Source organism: Xenopus laevis, chromosome 6S (genome assembly GCF_017654675.1).
Source record: "Xenopus laevis strain J_2021 chromosome 6S, Xenopus_laevis_v10.1, whole genome shotgun sequence".
Taxonomy (NCBI): Eukaryota; Metazoa; Chordata; class Amphibia; order Anura; family Pipidae; genus Xenopus; species Xenopus laevis.
The window spans coordinates 81,792,655-81,816,539 of NC_054382.1; the positions used below are offsets into that span (position 1 = coordinate 81,792,655).

Sequence of the window (23,885 nt, forward strand, 5' to 3'; positions counted from 1 at the left end):
CTAAATGTAGTATAAATTATAGCAAATATTTTGTTGAAGCAGTGAAACACAGTACAGGATTAGAGCTTACCCATTTTATTAAGTGTGAAATATAAAGTGACCTTTATCCCCTTTTATGAAAGTTTAAAGAGGTAGTACATATTTAAAATCAGTCATTCGCAGTGTTTGACTGTACATGAAGTCCATATCACAAGGCGCATAGGGGGAATGTAATAAAAGTTGCAAAAAATGACATTCTGTGCAATACATTAGGTAAAAAGGCAATGGTTTCACACAGTTTTTGTTCATTTCTTTCCAAATACTAAATGAGCATATACTTTAATTTTGCCTTCATATAGCAACTGAATTTTAGTACATAAATGATGTGTCTACTGTTACATAAGGCATAGTTAAGTGCAATGTTAGAACACTTACGGGGGAATGTAATAAAAAACGGTAACGGAAAAACTATTCGCAATGCGTAAAGTTATGCTTTGCGTGAATTTAATATAGCTTTTGTGGAACCCGGAAACTGTTTAGCGACCACTTCCGATAGTGGAAGACCGTTTGTGAATTTTATAGTTTGCGCCAATGAGTCAGTGTAATAAAACTTCTTACTGAAAAAGTTAGGTTTGCTCCAAAAGATTACGACACCTTCAAGCACTTCTCAGGAGCGCGCAATTAAAATTCGCAATGCAATAACAGTTTAAGGAGAAATATTACATTGCAAAATGTGCATTTTTATTCTTATTGGTGCAAATTGTTTTACTCTTTGCGACTTTTATTACATTCCCCCCTTAGAGGGGTGTTAGTTGTACCTATAAAACAGCTACAGCAATGGCACTTTGTGCAAGAAAAACTTCCCACCCTAGGATTCCCTTTGAATGGTTTGAAAGATTTTTATAATAAATTAACATATCACCATATCACCATGATCATCCTCTAAAAAAACATGGGTGTGTGAGATTTTTTTAGGTTGATGGGACCTTGTATCCAGAATTCTCTGGACCTGGGGTTTTCCAAATAATGGATTTTTCCATAATTTGGATCTCCATACGTTATGTCTGCTAAAAGTAATTTAAACAATAAATAAACCTAACAGGATTTTGCCTCTAACAAGGATTCATTATTATCTTTAAGTTCAAATACAGGATACTGTTTTATTGTTATAGTGGAAAAGGACATCATGTGAATTATTTGATTCAAATTGAGTCTTTGGGAGATGGCCGTCCCATAATTTGGAGCTTTCTGGATAACAGATTTCATACCTATAATAAAGTTCCTTAAAGGAACAGTAACACCAAAAATGTTTAAAGGAACGATAATATAATGTACTGTCGACCCTGCACTGCTAAAACTGTTGTGTTTGCTTCAAAAACATGAAAATAGGTTGTACGAACAAGCTGCTGTGTAGCCATTGGGGCAGCCATTCAAGCATAGGATAAACAGTAGACAACAGATAAATTCTAAAGAATCCCATGGTATACTACAGAGTGTATCTACTGTGTATCCTGTGCCTTTTCTCTTTTTTCAGCTTTGAATGGCTTCCCCCATGGTTACACAGCAGCTTGTTTTTATAAACTATTGTAATGTTTCTGAAGCAAAAACAGCAGTTTTACCAGTGCAGAGAAACAGTACATTATATTCTCATTCCTTTAAAAGACTTACATTTTTTGGTGTTACTGTTTCTGTAGAAAACACTTTCATTTTGACCTCATACACAAACACATTTGTAAATGATGGAGCTGCCACTGATCCCAGCTGCTGCCCACAGAAATGATCACCAAATTTACAGGCAATCAAGATTAAAATATATGTGACCATTTAGTAATGTGGTGCTCAGCCTCCTTAGAATGTCTGAATCCCTCATCTTGTGGGAATGACATGAATACTTTTTGTATAGATGTACTAAAGATGGTGGTAGTACCCCCTATCTGGCCAACCAGTGTTCGCATATCTATATATGTTATATTAGCTATCACACTCTTCAGATGATTGGATACTAAAGGGGTTTCAGTGTTGAACACATGAAGTTACTTAGTTAATATTTGATATGTTTCATATTTTAGGCAGCACATGACTGGTATATTTATATCCTTATTGTGTAGGCATCATGCTGCATGTTATCAATTAATTTATTGATCACTCACCAAGGAGGAGGCTGCATTATAAAAGTGAATTAATGGGAGCAGCTGGTTACTAGCTTCTCATTTAGAATTTTCAGTCAGGCCCCCCTTTCATGCGATACACTGGAAACAGCCCTATTTTCCAATAACTCTATTTGCATTATTGTCTTGAAGGTGAATCCATTTTGAAATCAGTGTATTTCTTTACACCTGCATTCTACCAGCATTTCCATGAAGTCCCCTAAAATGCAGTGTACTCTGTATTCTTTGCCAAACCCATCAAAAACCCTTTAAAGCAATTGACCTTGGTACTCATTGTAGGTACAGCTGTAGCTGTAGGTAGTTGGCAGCCGTCTGTGTCGCATAGGGAAATTATGCTGGAGAATAATTGAGAGGGGATTCCTTTAACTTATCTTGGCAAGGGAAGAATCAGGGATAGATTAATACAGGCTCTTCTAACTAAAGAAAGCAAATAGAGGGTGGACAGTGTATGAAGAAACAGAAAGGATGGGGGCAAGAGATATAACTTAAAACCTTACATAGGCATTGTATATATTGCAACTATGCAAATGTGGAATTTGTGTAATCTGAAAGGTCTTGAAAATGTAGAAATATGTAAATGCTCAGTGACTTTGGTCCTTGTCGGTGGTGGGGAAGGCTTAGCACTTCATTTTAGACAGTCTGTCCTGTATTTTTTACTAAAGATTAATGGGGCATTTAATAAAGCAGAATGAACATGTGAAATGACAAATACAATTATCATGTACCTATAAATTATAGTAGGGATCCACTATTTTGGATGTGGCCGAACCACCTATTCCTTCACAAAAGATTCGGCCGAATGCCTAACTGAATCTGAATCCTAATTTGCATATGCAAATTAAGTGTGGGAAGGGGAAAATCCCATCTTCCTTGTTCCTTGATTTCCCTCCCTGCCCCTAATTTGCATATGCAAATTAGGATTTGATTTCGGTTCGGCCGGGCAGAATCCTGCTGAAAAACACTGAATCCTGGCTGAATCCTGAATTCGGTGCATCCCTTAATTATAGTGCATCATAAATTTATTACCGGTACATAGGGATGTAGCGAACGTCGGAAAAAAAGTTCGCGAACATATTCGCGAACTTGCGCAAAAACGCGAGCGGTTCGCGAACGGTTCGCGAACCCCATAGACTTCAATGGGAAGGCGAACTTTAACATCTAGAAAAGACATTTCTGGCCAGAAAAATGATTTTAAAGTTGTTTAAAGGGTGCAACGACCTGGACAGTGGCATGCCAGAGGGGGATCAAGGGCAAAAATGTATCTGAAAAATCTGCCTGTGTGTGCTTGGAAGAGATAGTGTAGGGGGAGAGCTGTTAGTGATTTCAGGGACAGATGATAGTAAGTTTGCTGGCTAGTAATCTGCTTGATACTGCTCTGTATTGGAGGGACAGAAGTCTGCAGGGATTTGAGGGACATTTTAGCTTAGGTAGCTTTGCTGGCTAGTAATCTGCTGTTCTCTTTAAACAACTGCCATACGTTGACCTTGTAGGCATTGTTTGCCCAGTTTTTTTGGACGCAGCCACTGAAGCACAGTTGCCAGAAAAAATATGCCATATAAATGCTGAAAATAGTCATTTTTCGCCATACGTTGACCTTGTAGACATTGTTTGCCCAGTTTTTTTGGACGCAGCCACTGAAGCACAGTTGCCAGAAAAATTATGCCATATAAATGCTGAAAATATAAATTTTTTTGGTTGCAGCCACTGAAGCACAGAGGCCAGAAAAATTATGCCATATAAATGCAGAAAATATGCATTTTTTTGGTCGCAGCCACTGAAGCACAGTTGACAGAAAAATTATGCCATATAAATGCTGAAAATATAAACTTTTTTGGTTGCAGCCACTGAAGCACAGAGGCCAGAAAAATTATGCCATATAAATGCAGAAAACATGCATTTTTTTGGTCGCAGCCACTGAAGCACAGTTGACAGAAAAATTATGCCATATAAATGCTGAAAATATAAATTTTTTTGGTTGCAGCCACTGAAGCACAGAGGCCAGAAAAATTATGCCATATAAATGCAGAAAATATGCATTTTTTTGGTCGCAGCCACTGAAGCACAGTTGCCAGAAAAAATATGCCATATAAATGCTGAAAATAGTCATTTTTTGCCATATACGTTGAGTCAACGTATGGCAAAAAATGACTATTTTCAGCATTTATATGGCATATTTTTTCTGGCCTCTGTGCTTCAGTGGCTGCGGCCAAAAAAACTGGGCAAACAATGCCTACAAGGTCAACGTCGTTGACCTTGTAGGCATTGTTTGCCCAGTTTTTTTGGCCGCAGCCACTGAAGCACAGAGGCCAGAAAAAATATGCCATATAAATGCTGAAAATAGTCATTTTTTTGGTCGCAGCCACTGAAGCACAGTTGCCAGAAAAATTATGCCATATAAATGCTGAAAATATAAATTTTTTTGGTTGCAGCCACTGAAGCACAGAGGCCAGAAAAATTATGCCATATAAATGCAGAAAATATGCATTTTTTTGGTTGCAGCCACTGAAGCACAGAGGCCAGAAAAATTATGCCATATAAATGCAGAAAATATGCATTTTTTTGGATGCAGCCACTGAAGCACAGTTGCCAGAAAAAATATGCCATATAAATGCTGAAAATAGTCATTTTTTGCCATACGTTGACCTTGTAGACATTGTTTGCCCAGTTTTTTTGGTTGCAGCCACTGAAGCACAGAGGCCAGAAAAAATTAAACCAGTAGGGTTTGCACCCTAGTTTGTAACGGTGGCGGAGGGAGGAGGAGGACGCTAAAGGACAGCTGTGTGTGGAGTCATGAGGCTTGAAGAGAAGGACAGCTGCATAGAAGTCAGAACAAGTCTTCCGGCGTGCAGTAACCCTCCGAGATCCACCCCTCATTCATTTTAATAAAGGTCAGGTAATCGACACTTTTGTGACCTAGGCGAGTTCTCTTCTCAGTTACAATCCCTCCTGCTGCACTGAAGGTCCTTTCTGAGAGCACACTTGAGGCTGGGCAAGACAAGAGGTTCATGGCAAATTGTGACAGCTCTGGCCACAGATCAAGCCTGCGCACCCAGTAGTCCAGGGGTTCATCGCTCCTCAGAGTGTCGATATCTGCAGTTAATGCCAGGTAGTCCGCTACCTGCCGGTCGAGGCGTTCTTTGAGGGTGGATCCAGAAGGGTTGTGGCGCTGCCTTGGACAGAAAAACATTTGCATGTCTGACGTTACAGACTGGCCAAAGGGCTTTGTCCTTGCAGGTGTGCTCGTGGCAGGATTACTGGCACCTCTGCCCCTGGAATGTTGATGAGTTCCTGAAGTGACATCACCCTTAAAAGCATTGTACAACATGTTTTGCAGGCTGGTTTGTAAATGCCGCATCTTTTCGGACTTGTGGTATGTTGGTAACATTTCTGACACTTTATGCTTGTACCGAGGGTCTAGTAGCGTTGCGACCCAGTACAGGTCCTTCTCCTTAAGCCTCTTGATACGGGGGTCCTTCAACAGGCATGACAGCATGAAAGACCCCATTCTCACAAGGTTGGATGCAGAGCTATCCATCTCCGCTTCCTCATTATCAAGGACTGCATCATCCACGGTCTCCTCCCCCCAGCCACGTACAAGACCAGGGGTCCCCAAAAGGTCACCACTAGCCCCCTGGGAAGCCTGCTCCTGTTGGTCCTCCTCCTCCTCCTCCACAAAGCCACCTTCCTCCTCTGACTCCACTTCTGGCACCTCTCCCTGCGTTGCAGCAGGTGCCTGGGTTCGTTCTGGTGATTCCGACCAGAAATCGTGCGCTTCCAGCTCCTCGTCACGCTGGTCTACAGCCTCATCTGTCACTCGTCGCACGGCACGCTCCAGGAAGAAAGCGAAGGGTATTAGGTCGCTGATGGTGCCTTCGGTGCGACTGACCATATTTGTCACCTCTTCAAAAGGTCGCATGAGCCTGCAGGCATCGCGCATAAGCACCCAGTAACGGGGGAAAAAAATCCCCAGCTGTGCAGATCCAGTCCTACCACCCAGTTCAAAAAGGTACTCGTTGACGGCCCTTTGTTGTTGCAGCAGACGTTCCAACATAAGGAGCGTTGAATTCCAGCGAGTCTGGCTGTCAGAAATCAAACGCCTGACTGGCATGTTGTAGCGCTGCTGAATGTCAGCAAGGCGTGCCATGGCTGTGTAGGAACGTCTGAAATGGGCCGACACCTTTCTGGACTGGGTGAGAACGTCCTGGAATCCTGGGTACTTGGAGACAAAACGTTGGACTATTAAATTTAACACATGTGCCATGCAGGGCACATGTGTTAAATTGCCTAGTCTCAACGCTGCCAACAGATTGCTTCCATTGTCACACACCACTTTTCCGATCTGCAGTTGGTGTGGGGTCAGCCACCGATCGGCCTGTGACTGCAGAGATGACAGGAGTACAGATCCGGTATGGTTTTTGCTTTCCAGGCACGTCATCCCCAAGACAGCGTGACAACGGCGTACCTGGCACGTCGAATAGCCTAGGGGGAGCTGGGGGTGCACAGGTGTGGAGGAGGAGAAGGAGGACCCAGCAGCAGAGTAAGAAGAAGAAGAAGACGAGGTAGAGAGCGATGGAGGAGTAGAGGTGGTGGCAGAACCGCGTGCAATCCGTGGCGGTGACACCAACTCCACTGTTGTTGTTGAGCTACCCATTCCCTGCTTCCCAGCCATTACCAAGTTCACCCAGTGGGCAGTGTAGGTGACATACCTGCCCTGACCATGCTTGGAGGACCATGCGTCAGTAGTCATATGGACCTTTGGCCCAACACTAAGTGACAGAGATGCGGTAACTTGGCTCTGCACATGTTGGTACAGGTGTGGTATTCCCTTTTTAGAAAAAAAATTGCGGCTGGGTACCTTCCACTGCGGTGTCCCAATTGCTACAAATTTGCGGAAGGCCTCAGAGTCCACCAGCTGGTATGGTAAAAGCTGGCGGGCTAAGAGTGCAGACAAGCCAGCTGTCAGACGCCGGGCAAGGGGGTGACAGTCAGACATTGGCTTCTTACGCTCAAACATGGCCTTCACAGAAACTTGGCTGGTGGCAGATGACTGGGAATGGGAACAGGTGGTCAAGGTGGAAGGCGGAGTGGAGGGTGGTTCAGACGGGTCAAGGAGAGCAGAGGTAGAGCAGTAAGATGCTGGACCAGAAGGAGTGTGGCTTTTAGTTTGCCTGTTGCCTTTGAGGTGTTGCTCCCAAAGTGCTTTGTGCTTGCCGCTCATGTGCCTTCGCATAGAAGTTGTACCTATGTGGCTGTTGGGCTTACCAAGGCTCAGTTTCTGACTGCACTCATTGCAAATTACAATGCTTTTGTCAGAGGCACACACATTAAAAAAATCCCACACTGCTGACTTTTTGGAAGTGTGCGATCTGGCGGTAACAGTAGAAGTTGGCGGAGTTGGCGGTATTGGCGGCAATGGCGGGTGCGTTGGCCGGCTGAACACAGGTGCCGATACATGTTGTTGCCCTGCTGATCCTGCGGGCTGTCCTCCCTGCTTCTTCTAAGTCTTATTCTCCTACTGCCTCTCTGACTCTCCGTCTCTCCATCTGAACTACCCTCCTCTTGCTCTCTTCTACTAGGCACCCACAAAACATCAATCTCCTCATCATCATTCTCCTCAGATGCATCAATTTCTTCTGACACATCACAGAAGGAAGCAGCAGCGGGGACCTCCTCCTCATCACTCATTATGTCCATCTCTATCGTGTTCTCTGCCAGAATTAAATCTGGTGTAAGGTCCTCATCTCCTTCATCTTCTTCTGGCAATAATGGTTGCGCATTACTCAGTTCAAGAAACTCATTGGAAAATAACTCCTCTGACCCCAGTGAAGAAGGGGCACCGGTGGTGGAGGAAGTGTTACGTGGGGTGGCCATAGCAGTGGAGGATGAGGAGGATGTTGTGGTAAAGTTAGAAACGGTAGAGGATGGGGTGTGCTGTGTAAGCCAGTCAACTACCTCTTCAGCATTTTGGGAGTTCAGGGTCATTGGCTTTTTAAAACTGGGCAATTTGCTAGGGCCACAGGATTGCATAGCAGCACGGCCCCTAGCACGGCCTCTGCGTGGCGGCCTGCCTTTGCCTGGCATTATTTTTAAAAAACAACAACAACAACAAAAACTCAGTTGGTTTTTCTGGAAACGATAATAAACACAGCTAGATGGCGGGTTGAAGAAAACACTGTGCAAATAATGCCTACAAAGTCAACGTATACACTACTACAGCGGTGGATACGGATTACGTAAAATATATGAATGCTGCTTGAAAAAAAGTAACTCAAGTGGTTTTTCTAGAGACGATAATATTATCAATATTTAGACAAAATGTGAACAAGGTCACACAGCTCGATGGCGGGTTGAAGAAAACAGTGTGCAAATAATGCCTACAAGGTCAACGTATACACTACTACAGCGGTGGATACGGATTACGTAAAATATATGAATGCTGCTTGAAAAAAAGTAACTCAAGTGGTTTTTCTAGAGACGATAATATTATCAATATTTAGACAAAATGTGAACAAGCTCACACAGCTCGATGGCGGGTTGAAGAAAACAGTGTGCAAATAATGCCTACAAGGTCAACGTATACACTACTACAGCGGTGGATACGGATTACGTAAAATATATGAATGCTGCTTGAAAAAAGTGACTCCGGTGTTTTTTCTGGAGACGGTAATATTATGGATATTTAGACAGAATGGGAACAAGGTCACACAGCTCGATGGCGGGTTGAAGAAAACAGTGTGCAAATAATGCCTACAAGGCCAACGTATACACTACTACAGCGGTGGATACGGATTACGTAAAATATATGAATGCTGCTTGAAAAAAGTGACTCCGGTGTTTTTTCTGGAGACGGTAATATTATGGATATTTAGACAGAATGGGAACAAGGTCACACAGCTCGATGGCGGGTTGAAGAAAACAGTGTGCAAATAATGCCTACAAGGTCAACGTATACACTACTACAGCGGTGGATACGGATTACGTAAAATATATGAATGCTGCTTGAAAAAAAGTAACTCAAGTGGTTTTTCTAGAGACGATAATATTATCAATATTTAGACAAAATGTGAACAAGCTCACACAGCTCGATGGCGGGTTGAAGAAAACACTCTGCAAATAATGCCTACAAGGCCAACGTATACACTACTACAGCGGTGGATACGGATTACGTAAAATATATGAATGCTGCTTGAAAAAAGTGACTCCGGTGTTTTTTCTGGAGACGGTAATATTATGGATATTTAGACAGAATGGGAACAAGGTCACACAGCTCGATGGCGGGTTGAAGAAAACAGTGTGCAAATAATGCCTACAAGGTCAACGTATACACTACTACAGCGGTGGATACGGATTACGTAAAATATATTATGGCTGCTTGAAAAAAGTCACTCCGGTGTTTTTTCTGGAGACGGTAATATTATGGATATTTAGACAGAATGTGAACAAGGTCACACAGCTAGGTGGCGGGTTGAAGAAAACACTGTGCAAATAATGCCTACAAGGTCAACGTATACACTACTACAGCGGTGGATACGGATTACGTAAAATATATTATGGCTGCTTGAAAAAAGTCACTCCGGTGTTTTTTCTGGAGACGGTAATATTATGGATATTTAGACAGAATGTGAACAAGGTCACACAGCTAGATGGCGGGTTGAAGAAAACACTGTGCAAATAATGCCTACAGGGCAAATAATGCCTAAAAGGTCAACTTATACACTACTACAGCGGTAGTAAAATAAAAAAAGTAAAATAAAAAAAAATGAATATTAAAAAAAAAAATTAAAGTTGGTGCTGCTGAACTACTAGGAGCAGCAGATTAGCACACCAGTCCCACTCCCCAACACTGCTAGACTAATAGCACTGGGCTCTTATAGTAGTAGTAGTAGTAGTAGTAGTAAAACAACAAAAAAATAAATAAAAGCAGTCCTTACAAGGACTACTGTTATTGCAGCAGTCAGCAGATGAGATCAGAAGCAGGACAGCTGCCCACTGCAGCTACATACAGAGCACTGCAGTAGAAGGTAGATTACTAGCCAGCAAAGCTACCTAAGCTTAAATGTCCCTCAAACCCCTGCAGACTTCTGTCCCTCCAATAACAGAGCAGTATCAAAACGATTACTAGCCAGCAAACTTTCAACTGTCCCTGAAATCACTAACAGGCAGCAGCTCTCTCCCTACACTATCTCTTCAGCACACACAGGCAGAGTGAAAAAACGCTGCAGGGCTTCGGTTTTTATAGGGAAGGGGAGTGGTCCAGGGGAGAGCTTCCTGATTGGCTGCCATGTACCTGCTGGTCTGGGGTGAGAGGGCAAAAAAAAGCGCCAACAATGGCGAACCCAAAATGGCGAACGTCGCGCGACGTTCGCGAACTTCCGGCGAGCGCGAACACCCGATGTTCGCGCGAACAAGTTCGCCGGCGAACAGTTCGCGACATCTCTACCGGTACATTGGATTTTTAGTTTTTATTTTACAAATACTACACAAACTGTCATTCTATAATGCAGTCTTTTGCTGGTGGCAGTTAAAGGTAAAAGGAAAAACTGTTCACACAAAAGTAAAAATTGCTGGAGATTTGTATGTTTTTCAGTACATGACATTCATTATTTAGAGTGCTAAATACATGTTTTTTGTAAGGTCCTTGTACATGTTTACATTTTCTACTTGCGCTAAAGTTGCCGTACACTGCCACTGCAAGTGCTGATAAGCAAAGGTCAAATGCCTTATATTTAAAGTTCTGTAACAATATAATGGCTGCAATAACTGCTGGCTCCACCAGACTGTACAACAGGTTTAAGCTAACAATGAACATAAAATACTTGATATACATTTATAGATCATATATGTCTCCCCAGCTACTGCAAATAAAATATTTATCGCCAGCAACATTCTTGTTGGATTATAGACAAGCTTTTCACCATATACAGTAGGTACAAGAGCCATGAGTCAAATAGTGGCCTGTGGCTGATGGACTTAAAGGTGTCGGACCTGCAGCCACATGAGCTTTTAGTACACATTACTGTATTGTTTCCTCTTACTTTAATATTTTAAAAAAGTATTTTAATAAAAACAGTCCGGCCAAACTAAAATCTACAGTTGGACCTTATTTATTATTAAAAAGAACAGTTTAATCGGATGAGGGACAAACCCAGAAAAATCAAGCGAAAATCAGAATAGTATGATTTTATAGAGTTTTTTCTCGAATTGCTAGAATTTTTCGGATTTTGCCTGAAAAGTCTGATCGGTCTAATTCCAGCGCAAACTACAGAAACTTCCAAATAGTACAGGGACCTCTCCCATATACGGTAGGTCTGAGATACCAGATTTTTGAATTCTGACTTTTTCCATCCTCAGGGTATAATAAATCTCAAAAACTTCGAGTTTTTTTTCCCCAATAAAAATACTGATTTTATAGTGAAAACAACTCGAATTTCAGTTTTTAGCATTCAGACTTTAATATATAACCCCCTTAATGTAGTAACCACACTCTTGGTTTGCTTTGTAGGGAGGTGTGTGTAAATATCTGCCCAGGTTGACTATTATTTTATTACCCTTACCGCTCACTTACTTCTCTAGATGCCACAAATATATGTTTTGGGCACACATGACTTAAAAAAGAAGAAGGCCAAATTGACAAAAATGTTATGAGGAAGAGAACTTAACAAAGAATTGCCATGCAATTAGATTTGCTAAGTCCCTGTCTTGGCAAATACAGAAGCTTAACGTGACAAAGTGCTCCAGTAAGTTGAGCCCTCATTAACCCAATTGAAATGATCAGCAATGTTTCAGCTCAGCCATTCAAATTAATGTAAGGAGACTTTCAGTTTTATTATGCAAAGCATGCTCATAGTTTTGGCACCATAGATTGGTGAAAAGCAAGCCAGCTCGTGCATGAATGTAGGAATATATATATATATATATATATATATATATATATATATATATATATATATATATATATATATATATATATATATATATATATTTATGAAGAGAAATTTTTGTTTCTTACACACCTCCACAAGCAAATAAAGATGGAGTATTTTCATATATAATTAACATTCTAGAGAAAGTATCTAAATAGCCTTGTGAGCTTGTCATACTTCTATTGTAGTCAGCCTGAGTTATATAAGACCTACCCAGAAAGTTGTCCTTTTAACTTTATGAATGAAAATGATGGGGATCTCTTGTTAGGGTTGAAAATAATTTTTAATGAGACTGGTTTTATTTTTCTGATGGAGCAGTCAAAGAGAATCATCGTTAGAGGATTTTTCTTATGAATGTCACACCATTGATCTTCCCATGTATTCAAGTCAAAAGTCAAAAGTGATAGATACAAGGACATCTTTAGTTATTTTATTTCATGATTACTACATTTAGAGATTGGAATGTGGGTCAGACTTTGATCAACTGCATCAAAGGTAGATCAGACTTGAGAAACACACTGAAAATTATGGAACAGGTTAAATATAAGGCTGACTGGGATAGAAACACAGGATGTAACAGGGCAGGATGTAACAGGCAAAGTACATATCAGATTGGATATTGTAGAGCAGGCAAAGTACAAGACAGAGTGAGACAGGACAGAGCAGGCAAAGTGCAAAGTAGACTTGACATTATAAAGTAGGCAAACTGAGATAGGAAAGAGCAAGAAAATTACAGACTAGGGCAGGATACAGCAAAGCACAAATAGACTGGAACAAGGCATATTGAACAAATTACAAACAGACTGGGACAGGACAAAGCAGTTATAGATTGCAGAAGATTAGGGCAAAATCAAATCATGACAAAGCATGGCCTCTGAGAAGCAGATTCACAGTCACAGTCTGTAAGATGTTAAGGTTTTGACAGACAACAATTAAGCACATATAGACCATGATTAGGAACATAAAGATCAGGCCAGGATACTCAGGTAAGGATTTGCAGATCAGATGCAGTTTTCAGGTCAGGGCACATAGGGGTTTTTAAGTGAAAAAACTCAGATCAGGATGCACTGGCCAGGGTAAGTCCAGAAAGGAGGAAGAGTAAGGGTTTACATTTAGAGGCTATTGCTGTGATTGGCTACCCCTAATTAAACAATAAGACTGAACTTTATTCAACACAATGAAGGCAGCTGACAACCCTGTGTTTACCAAAAACAGATTAATTGCCTTCCTAAAGAATAGCAGCCACCAACGGAGTGTTCCATGGTTCAAATGTCAGAGGTTCCAAACACTGTTACACTGATTGCAAATTGATACTGTTTGATTCCCATTTAAATATCAAAACACATGCAACTGTATTATAAAGGGTATACTCACATCCTTCATTTTTATGTGTTAGCCACCTTGATTAAAAAAGTGTAAAGGGATTTTAAAGTGACATTTGTAAATGAAACAGAAACTGAAAGCAGTTTGTCTGTCCTAATTTATCATTCTGTCAGTTTGCCAGTAAGAGCATATTCAGATACAGGTTTTTAGATATCAACTCTCCACCAGCCAAGACTCCAATTCCCACAATGTCTTGCACGCTTTTGTGATTCTTGTTCACAGGTTTGTCAGTCACAGAACACGCAAGGCATTGTGGGAATTGGAGTCTTGGAATTTGGAGAGCTCGCTGCGCTACAATGTTGCAATGGTATGAGTATGCAAGGAGAGAAGGGAAATGTAAGAGACAATTTAATTTCAGTTGCACATGCATTTTAAATGAATGTAGATTGGAAATTAAAATGTAATTTTGCAAAAATTGCTTTTGGGGTGTACATCCTCTTTAACTTCACTATCTGACAGAATGGCACAGATTTCATCATATCACTCTACTAAACGTTTTCCAGTGGCGTAACTACCGGGGGAGCAGGGGGTGCAATTGCGCCAGGGCCCACCCCCCTCTAGTTACGTTGCTGTTTCCAAGTTTCTCTAGGTAGACCGGGTGTTGGGTTGCCAGAACATACCACAAAAAGACACACTAAGGGGGTTATTTACTAAAATCCGAAAAATTTCTCACTATTTTCTTAAAACCACTTCGACTAAAGTGCACTTGTTACCATATTTATCAACAAATTCACTGGAAAAAATCTGGTGTGGGAAAAGACTTGATAAAATTGTGAAAAAAACTAATGTACGTAATTTTTTTTAATATGGCAAAGCCTGGTGATGTGTGGTTTATTATCTTGCTGTTTTTTACACAATATAATAAATATGCCCCTAAAAATAGTTTGAGGTTGTTCTATTGGCATTGTGCATCATATGCTTTTATCATTGTTACAGCTACTACTATATTGTATAGTATAACACTGGCATTGTATGAACCAAGTTGCGATCACCCTTACATTAATGATGGCTTTCTCACTAAACCTTACCAATAAAAAATTGGAATCACAAAAGAAAGGGACTTGTAACAATTATCAAATCAAAGACTGGAACACAATGGTGTCATTTATTCTAGAAACACAATCTACCCTTCCTAGGAGAAATTTCTTGATTTGTGGAAGATCTACAGATATATCTACAAGAAACTGGATCTTTTTTTCTGGTCTATGAGATTCATTATGTTTTTCAGTTAAAATTTTTTATTTAAAAAAAAAAAACAACAAAAAAAACTTTACAAGCGTTGTCTACGTGTAAATTAAGAATAACCCAGCAGAGTTTAATTCTACTAATTGCTTTGTCCTGTTTACATGTACAATGCAAAGGTTTTCCTTCACTTGTATTGCTAAGTCTTACAATTCATTCTCACTATGCACTTACAGGATAATAGACCACCCAGTCTTTACCACCAGCATCTGGATGAAACTGACACTTTCGGAGGAGGGAAGCTGGCAATGGTGAGTAAGCACAAGAAATTAATGATAGACACATGCATTTTCCTAAATTGTACATTTACAGACATCATTCTAGATTCTGAGAAAGTGATTATTCTTTAATTCAGAAAATTCAACACGTTTACAAAGTTGTTGCTAGACTACAACTACCTCTGTCCATCAGATAGAATGTCATCACTGACACCACTGCTTTAAAGGGGTTGTTCACCTTTGAGTTCATTTCTTAGTATAATCTAGAGAGTGATATTCTGAGAAAATTTGCAACTGGGTTTCATTTTTTAATATTTGTAGTTTTTGAGTTATTTATCTTTTTATTCACCAGTTTGAAGTTTCAGCAATCTGGTAGCTAGGGTCCAAATTACCCTAGCAACAATGCATTGATTTGAATAAGAGACTGGAATAGGAATAGGAGAGGGCCTGAATAGAAAGATGACTCATAAAAAGTAACAATAAGAGGGTTATTTACTAAAATCTGAATTTTTCTTATCTTAATAAAAAAATTTTTGACCAAACTAAAATTCACGATTGGACATTATTTATTATTAAAAAAAGCACAGTTTAATCGAATCAGGGGAAAATTCAATAAATTCGAGCAAAAACCTGAATCGTACAATTTTTTTTGTATTTCTTTGTAATCATAAATTTTTTCTCTCGAAAAGCCCGAATTTTTTAAAATTTTACCGGAAAAAACAGAAATATTTGGATTTTTGAGCTAATTCCAGTGAAGACCACAGAAACTTCCAAATAGGATAGGGACCTCTCACACTGACTTACATACAACCTCGGCAGGTCTTAGATGGCAGATTTTCAGATTCAGAGTTGCAGCATCGAAAAAAAAGTGAAATAAAGAACTTAACCTAATAATAGATCAGCCCATAAGGGGCCAATTTTATATACAGGGTATTAACTAATTATTTTAAACCATAAAAAATGTGTAATTTTTTAAAAATGTAAATATTGGGAAAAGTAGTGGTGGGCGAATTTATGGCGAAAAATGCACAAAACGGCGCCGGTGTCTCATTTTTCGACCTCAGCGTCCGTTTTTGACGCCATTGTCCGCTTTTTTGACGCCGGCACAAATTCGCTGGCGAAAATGCGCCGGCATCCAAAAAACAGATGCCAGCGCCCATTTTTTTTGACGCTGGCGAATTTTCGCTGTGTCTTCGTGAATCAAGGGAATTCACCGTGACTTTGCACCTGGTGAATAAATTCGCCCATCACTAGGGAAAAGCACTAATACAAAACTTTGCCATCTAAAAGTTAGAAAGGTTGTGTAAAAGTCAATGGTAGTTGTCCTTGTTGTAAAATCTGTTGCTGCTTTTGGGTTTTAGAGATTTTTGATTGCAATCGCACAAAAGCAGGGATTTCAAGGTTTTTGTATTCTTATAAAAAAAAATTATTCTTATAAATTAGTTTTTGTCATGGTTTTAAAAACCTCTAAAACCACAAAGTTCAGAATTTTGATAGAATGGGCCTCCCAGTGTTTCCTCTGGTAGGGATGGAAATAATAAGGGATTAAAGCAACAAATATCTGTGAGGCATTATTGATGGTTACTGGTTCTATTACAATGGCAATGCTGGAAGTAACTTTGAAATGGGTTTGATTTGCTGATTGAGGGGAAGTTTGATCATGTAACGTGTTCTTTAGTGAATACGCAATTGAAGTGAAATCACTGTATCATTGTAACAAACATTCCATTATCCACACAATTTGCCGTGCATTTTTATGCAATATTTTTAATAGCATTTGCTAATGAATACAGCTTTGTTTTTGTAGACGGTTACCCTATTTTGCCCTCAATTATGGCAGATTTGTTCACATTTCACACTTCTACAGCAGCAGAACATTTCCTTTGATTCAACGCGGCTTTACCAAATGCTTTTAAATACAATTTCAACTTTGTAAACTTGAAATGTATAATTTCTCTATCTATCAAAACCTCCCTTTTGATACAAACATAACAGAAATATGTGTAAGTTTTCATGCTACAAAGAATTTACGCTTTTTATCTTGAACTACTAAGCAGATTTTCATCTCTAGGTGGAATTTAAATGTTCCATTTGCTGTGAGTTTATTTTATATTCAGGAAGACTTAAAGGGATTCTGTCATGATTTTTATTTCTAAATTACACTGTTTACACTGCAAATAATTCACTCTAGCATGTAAAATTCCCTGAAATTTCCTAAACCAGCACGTGTATTTTTTAAATGTATAATATTGGTGTGTAGGCAGCCATCTCAGGTCATTTTACCTGATCATGTGCTTTCAGAAAGAACCAGCACTTTAGGATGGAACAGCTTTTGGCAGGCTGTTGTTTCTCCTACTCAACTGAATGTGTCACAGTGGGACCTGGATTTTACTATTGAGTGCTGTTCTTAGATTTACCAGGCATCTGTTATCTTTTGTTAGAGAGCTGTTATCTGGTTACCTTCCCATTGTTCTTTTGTTAGGCTTCATTACTTCACAAATTCACTAAGATGCGCCCTTTACTCAACGTTACCGGTTATGCCAGACTTGTATTCTCCAGCTCAGACCAGGCAAAGAGCAATGGAATGTATAGGGCTTCTTCAATTATTAGTTGAAAAATTTTCTAAGTCCCAAAAAACAATGGCGTCTTTTACTTTTTCAGGGTTATAGGCTGCAAAAGTCCGTACCCGGGCTCTCCCCTACATTTCATTAAATATGGCACATACACTATACACTGGGCACATGTGTAGGGCTATATTACAACTTTATTTTATTCTATTAAGGTTTTCTGGGCTTGTGTAGTATAATGTATTTGCTGCAACATTTACGTCATTCAACTTTAACTTTCCGCCTTTTGCAAATTAGCCAACTCTAGTGCAACTTCGCTTAGCTTGGAGCAGTAACGCTAGCGCAACTTCGCCAGAGTTCGGCGCCCTGGATGCAACTTTGGCTTTTAGTGAATTAGCATTGTCCTGGCCAGGACCGCCATCAGAAATCGCAGGGCCCCCTGGGCTGCACCCACCGCAAGCCCCACCTACAGGTCTGCCCTCCCCACCCCACAGGTCCGCCCCCAATCACACAGTAAAAAAACAAAAAAAATATTGGTGGCTAGGGTTCCCACATTTTAATAAAAAATAAAAAGATATTGGTGGTCAGGGCCCCCCATACAAAAACATTTGTGGCCAGGGCCCCCCATTAAAAAATATTGGTGGCTAGGACCCCACATGAGAAAAAAAAATTGGTGGCCAGGGCCCCCCCCCCACATTATGAGAAAATTGGTGGCCAGGGCTCCTGAAGTCAGCAGCTCTCAGAAAGATGGGGGCCTGTCTAATCAAGTAAGTGTGGCGTGGCCGGGCCCCCCTTACCCTCGGGCCCCCTACAACTCTCCCCCCTGTCCCCCCCTGATGGCAGCCCTGGTCCTGGCGAATCTACACCTGGCGAAGTGTTGCGATGTGAGCAAAGTCGGTGCTGGTGAATTTCCGCAGGTTAGTGAATTTGCCCCTATGAAAGCATACATCACATGACTGGGGGCAGCTGGGAAACTGTCAATATGTCTAGCCCCATGTCAGATATCAAAATTAAATATAAAAACATCTGTTTGCTCTTTTGAGAAATGGATTTCAGTGCAGAATTCTGCTGGAGCAGCACTATTAACTGATGTGTTTTGAAAAAAAACATGTTTTCCCATGACAGTATCCCTTTAACCTCTGCTGTATTTAGTTCCTTACTAAAAGTAATGTGCTGGAAAAAATGCTTCTTGTAATACAGAGAAGGTTTTGATGACTCCAGGGACATTGGCCATGTTTACTTAGCCTGAGCTGATCTTAAATGTTTAACAACATGCTGTTGCATTTTACAGAATGCCTTTCCACAGAAGACGTTACAAGCACAAAAATGCTACCTCACATTAGACTGAATTAAAGGGGCAATACTCAGCATATCAAGAATCTTCCATATTAGGAAAACATGGAGTTTATTCATTGTATCCAATTGTATTGTTTTGCATTCAGTTGAGGTTTTCAAGCAATAGATACTGGTTTTTACTAAATAATTGATTCTCCTTGTGTTTCTGAAACATACTGTAGTTCCCTGCCATTGTTTTTTCATAGTTGTAGAAGAGAATCCTTTGTTTTTTAAAAGATAAGTTAATAAGGGGATAGCCTTCTCTCCTATGTCAGCATTTTTTATTGTTTTGTCTACTATGTTTTTAAAAATATAGCAAAAAACTTTCTAATAATTATACTCATTGGGTTTTCATCATCAGAGTTCTGTCCAGTCTTTAATATTGCATATACTGTAACTATTTGCTAATTTGAACAATATGTAATTTGATGGATTATGCAAAGAATATTGGTTGTTGGTAACACTATTGATTTTACTTGTGCAGATTTTTCAAATATAGCTGATTGTATGCTGGAGACAGCAAGTTAATTTAATAAGGGCTAGGCACAAATCCAGGGGTGCTAAGGTAAATAGCACATGGGGCAATTTCCAGCAGGCTGAAGCAACCAGGTTCCCTAGGTAACTTGGTCAACCTGAATGGCCACCTTGGCCCCCTCTGTGCATATATGTGAACCAGAGCACACATGTGCATTGACTACAGATGGTGGAGGGACAACAGCTAGGATTAGGTAGGTGGAGGAAGAGGTATGTGCCTAGACTTGCCTTTCAACTTTCAGATTGTATAGGCAGCGCTCAGAAAATTACTATTCAGGTCAATGGTGGGGCAATTCCCAATGTTATGCTGCCTGCCAAGCTGGAAAGGGTCGTTGGCTGATACAATCCAATGGATGATGCCAATGTTTCTCTATATCTATAAACTTGTTATGAGCTAGGGTGTCCCTGACCTAAAGATGGACCTCAAAATGCTTAAAAAAACTGAAAATCACTGCCTTATAATCTGCAAGGTAGTTCTATTCAGTATGAGATGCAAGGAAAGAGTTGTGCGTATATGTTAAAAATGTAAGTTCTATGAGGGCAAGGTACGACATGCAAAAGACAATACCTTTGCTTTGCCTTGCCCTTTTTTTGGAAATAAGGCTGATGATTCCATTTACAGGCCACAATAAACTTTACTGAAATTAAATGAAAATTAGGGCAGAGTGCTTATGAATCTTTAATGTTTTGTTTGATTCAACCAATAGTCACTGGAAATCCCAATAGATGATTGGTTGGCCTATCAATACAGCTTTTGCTTATTATGGAATGAAGAGTCACTTTATTTCTTTCAGGTTCAGCCACGCAACTGTAGCTGTGTAACATTTTCTGAAAACATTTAGCTAAGGATTTAGATATATTTGGACAGGTTTTCAGAAAAAAAGAGCCCTCAGCCTTTTACTATTAAAATACAATCTGCAGCTTTCTGAATTTTAATGCTTGATTATATGCACATTTGGAAGGGAATTTTTGCAACTGCATTAACCATGGCAGGAACGGTATTAAAATAGACCATGTGTCATTGAAAATGTTGCCAAGAAAAGCATGCCTTTAATATCCAGCCAACATAAAATGATTAAATTACCTTGTCACGTAGTTCCATTACTCACTTACGAAACTGTATTTTTGGGCATTTATGTTGGAAAATATTGATCTCAATTGATATGAATCTTAAATGTATTTAACCATAACATTGAATTACAACTTGGATCAACCATTTACATTTCATTGATTTTGCTCCTGGTTCTTCAATATTTGCTTGTTAATAATAAAAAATAATATTTTTGATATATATTTCAAAGGCTTTAGAGTAAAGTGTGCTAAAAAAAAAACAATATTTACTATAAGAATTTAGTAACCTATTATGTGATTTACAGTACATTGTCAGAGGCATGGGGCCTCTGGGGCTACCATCGGCCTGGATTTGTGGGAAGACCACAAAGACCCGGGCCTAGGACGGCACATTTTTAGGGGAGGTATTCTGTATTGCTTGGGAGCTGCACTGGGGATACCACTACCTGTCAAACCTTCTGTATTCAGTGTAGCTAATTATTTCTTCCTTTGGTAGTGCAGTGTGTAGGTCACATTCAGAGTTGAATCCTTAGAGAAGATGGGACACAGCTCCTGTACTTGTGATGGTAGGTGTTTGTGGCGGTAGTGGTAGGGTTCCCGGATAAGAACTCTTTCTAATTTGGATCACTATACCTTAAGCCTGCTAAAAAGCATTCAAACATGAAAAAGTACCCAGATTCCAGGCAAAGGATCCCATACCCATAAAAACTGAAAAGACCATTTTCATTGACAAGTCAGTAAATATATGGTCAATAGAATACCTGGTGGAATATTATCAATTTGCCCTCATATATAAATACCATATGTAAAAACTCTGGTCTACTTATTATGAAAGTGTGTACGCTATTTCATTTAGGTAAAATTATTTGACCTACACAGCAACAAACTAGGTGAAGCCCATTTAGATGAATGAACTTAGAAGAAGCAGTATAGTTGATAAAATTGCTTAAGCTAGCACTGGTTTATATGCAAGTTTCTAGAAAACATTTTAGTTTATATCTAGATCGATTTCTAGATGGTGATCATTGGTTTAAACAGTGCGCTGAAAATTCTGCACCATTTGTGTTACATTCTTTATAAAAAAAAAGAAGCTAAATGATGCTCTAAAGCAGTGCTATAAACAAAACTATAATAAGGGGAGCCCCTAATGACAATTTTAAAATGCTAAAAAACCCCAGAACAACCCTACCAGGCTCATGTCCCACAGGTTACAGAGTAGGGCAGGCAGAGTATGGCACACACAAGGAGCATAGGGCAGGCAGAGCATAGCACACACAGGGAGCATAAGGAAAAACAGAGTATGTCTCACACAGGGAGCATTGGGCAATCAGAGTATGGCACACACAGAGAGCATAGGGAAGGCAGATTATGGCACACACACAGATTACTTAATTTATACTTACTGGTTTATTTATTTACAACAATGCTTGTGTACTTTTCTATACTGTAATATTGCACAGTGCTGTGTACCCTAGCATATCACACTGGCTTATAATAGTGTCAGCCTTACATTAATTATAATGTGGGGCTACTATGATCATGTTTTTGCTACTATGATACATTAGATAGAAGAATGACCTGAATAAATGAATCCGCACTAGCATATAAAAGAGCTAATTCAGCATTAAATTCATGTTTCCCAAGGTCACACTCATAGATCACACAATTGATGAGAATTCCTAAAAAGTGTCACTGACCAAATTTTTGTGTGATAATATAGAATCTAGTAAAAAAAAAAAAATATGCATAATCGATTCTATTTTCCTGCCTTAGAGGGGAACTTTTGCAGCACTGAAAGCATCATATGGGTTAAAAGTAATTCTACACCCACCCTCCCTTCAGCTTGTTATGATTTAACTCACAGCTACAGTTTGTTTATTTGCAAAACTGTCTTAATAAGCTGTCTAATTATGAAGACAATTGTGGAAGTTATTAAAAGCTAATTGTCGTCTTGTGACAAGAAGGCTCTGATGATGATTGTTTGCTTGATGTCGTTCTTGTGCTGTAATTTCATTTTTTTGAATTGAGTTTGCATTTGCACTGTTTGTGCCCCAATAACCCCGCTGCTTTCCTCTTGCCAAAAAAATTAACTAACAATGGCAGGAAAGTGTCTTTTCCTTGTCAGAAATCTGTACTCTGCAGTGCATGCCAAGTTTTTAATGTATTTTTTTAAATGTGCATTATGTACACTAATTAAAGAGTCTGGGGAAACAAATAAGGTAAATGACAATATTACATATGAAATATTACAATTCAGTACTAAAGTCTTGGAAAGGTTGTATGCATACATAGAAATTTTGACTTTGTGGATATTTTGGATCTATACCAAATAGTTGTACCCTATGCAAAATATAATAAAAAAAAATATACAGCTACATAGTTCAAAATAAATGAGGCAAAGTTCAACATGCTCATCCCATCCCACAAAAACTACCCTCACTGTACATCACCTTATTGCAAAAGTCATTCTCCTCCACCAATACAGCTCTGTCAATCCATTGGCTTGTGTTACTTGTTTCAAAAGCCAGAGCCACCAGGGCAGAGAATAGAAAGGGAAAGAAAAGCACTGCTTTTAATAGCAATATACACAGTATACAAACAACTTAAAAACCATAGAAAATGTGTAATGAATGTATATTGCAAAGTTGCTTAGAGTTAGATTTTCTTTTATTATAAAAAAAAATAATTTTTTGGGTTGACATGTCCTTTAAGTAAGAAGTTGGCACCAGGGAACAGGCAGAACTGGCTATTATCCATTAGCCAGGCATCTAAAGGGTTAAAGAGTGTACACATATCAGATACAGGTCAAGGCAGTAATCAGAATAGACAATAAATGGACAATAGTTGGTGGCTAAAAGAACAGAAAAAATAAAGCAGCCAGGAACTTTGCTGAGACAGAATTGGCCAAAAATTTTATTTTGAATTTGGTGCTGTGATTGGAAATTTGGCACATCTCAGGTGTGAGAGTCATGGTGTTGGCACCCGCATGGCCAAAAACAACTTTACGAATTGTAATTCTGTTCTAATGGTGTGGTGTAAATGAAACACTACGGGCAGATCTATCAAGGGTTGAATAGTAAATTAGATTTTTTGGTCAAAACTTACAAATTCAAATTGGGAATAATCCAAACTCGATTCGAATTCGAGATTTATCAAACCTTTACACTGGGAATAATTTCGAAGTCTGCGATTTGCCGCCTAAAACCTGCTGCTGTTCATGTTTAAGTCAATGGGAGCGGTCTAGTGACCCATTTGAAAATGTTAATTTTCCTGACATTCAAGTTTTCTTTTTCTGAGAAAAAACTTGGTTTGAGTTTAGTTGAATTCAAATCAAATTCGATTCGGAGTCTCTATGGGGCAGATGTATCAAGGGTCGAATATCGAGGGTTAATTAACCCTCGATATTCGACTGCCGAATTAAAATCCTTCGACTTCATATATCGAAGTCGAAGGATTTTGCGCAAT

General features: G+C 39.5%; 1 long non-coding RNA gene across 4 annotated transcripts in view; it reads left to right on the forward strand.

The window, feature by feature from the left end:
* Nucleotides 1-23,885, forward strand: part of LOC108720121 — a 153,991-nt gene that overhangs the window by 102,456 nt on the left and 27,650 nt on the right. For all 4 annotated transcript variants that reach the window (XR_005962279.1, XR_005962277.1, XR_005962278.1 and 1 more), the window contains one exon: nucleotides 14,872-14,946. This is a non-coding gene — a long non-coding RNA (uncharacterized LOC108720121). The remainder of the gene's footprint in view (nucleotides 1-14,871; nucleotides 14,947-23,885) is intronic.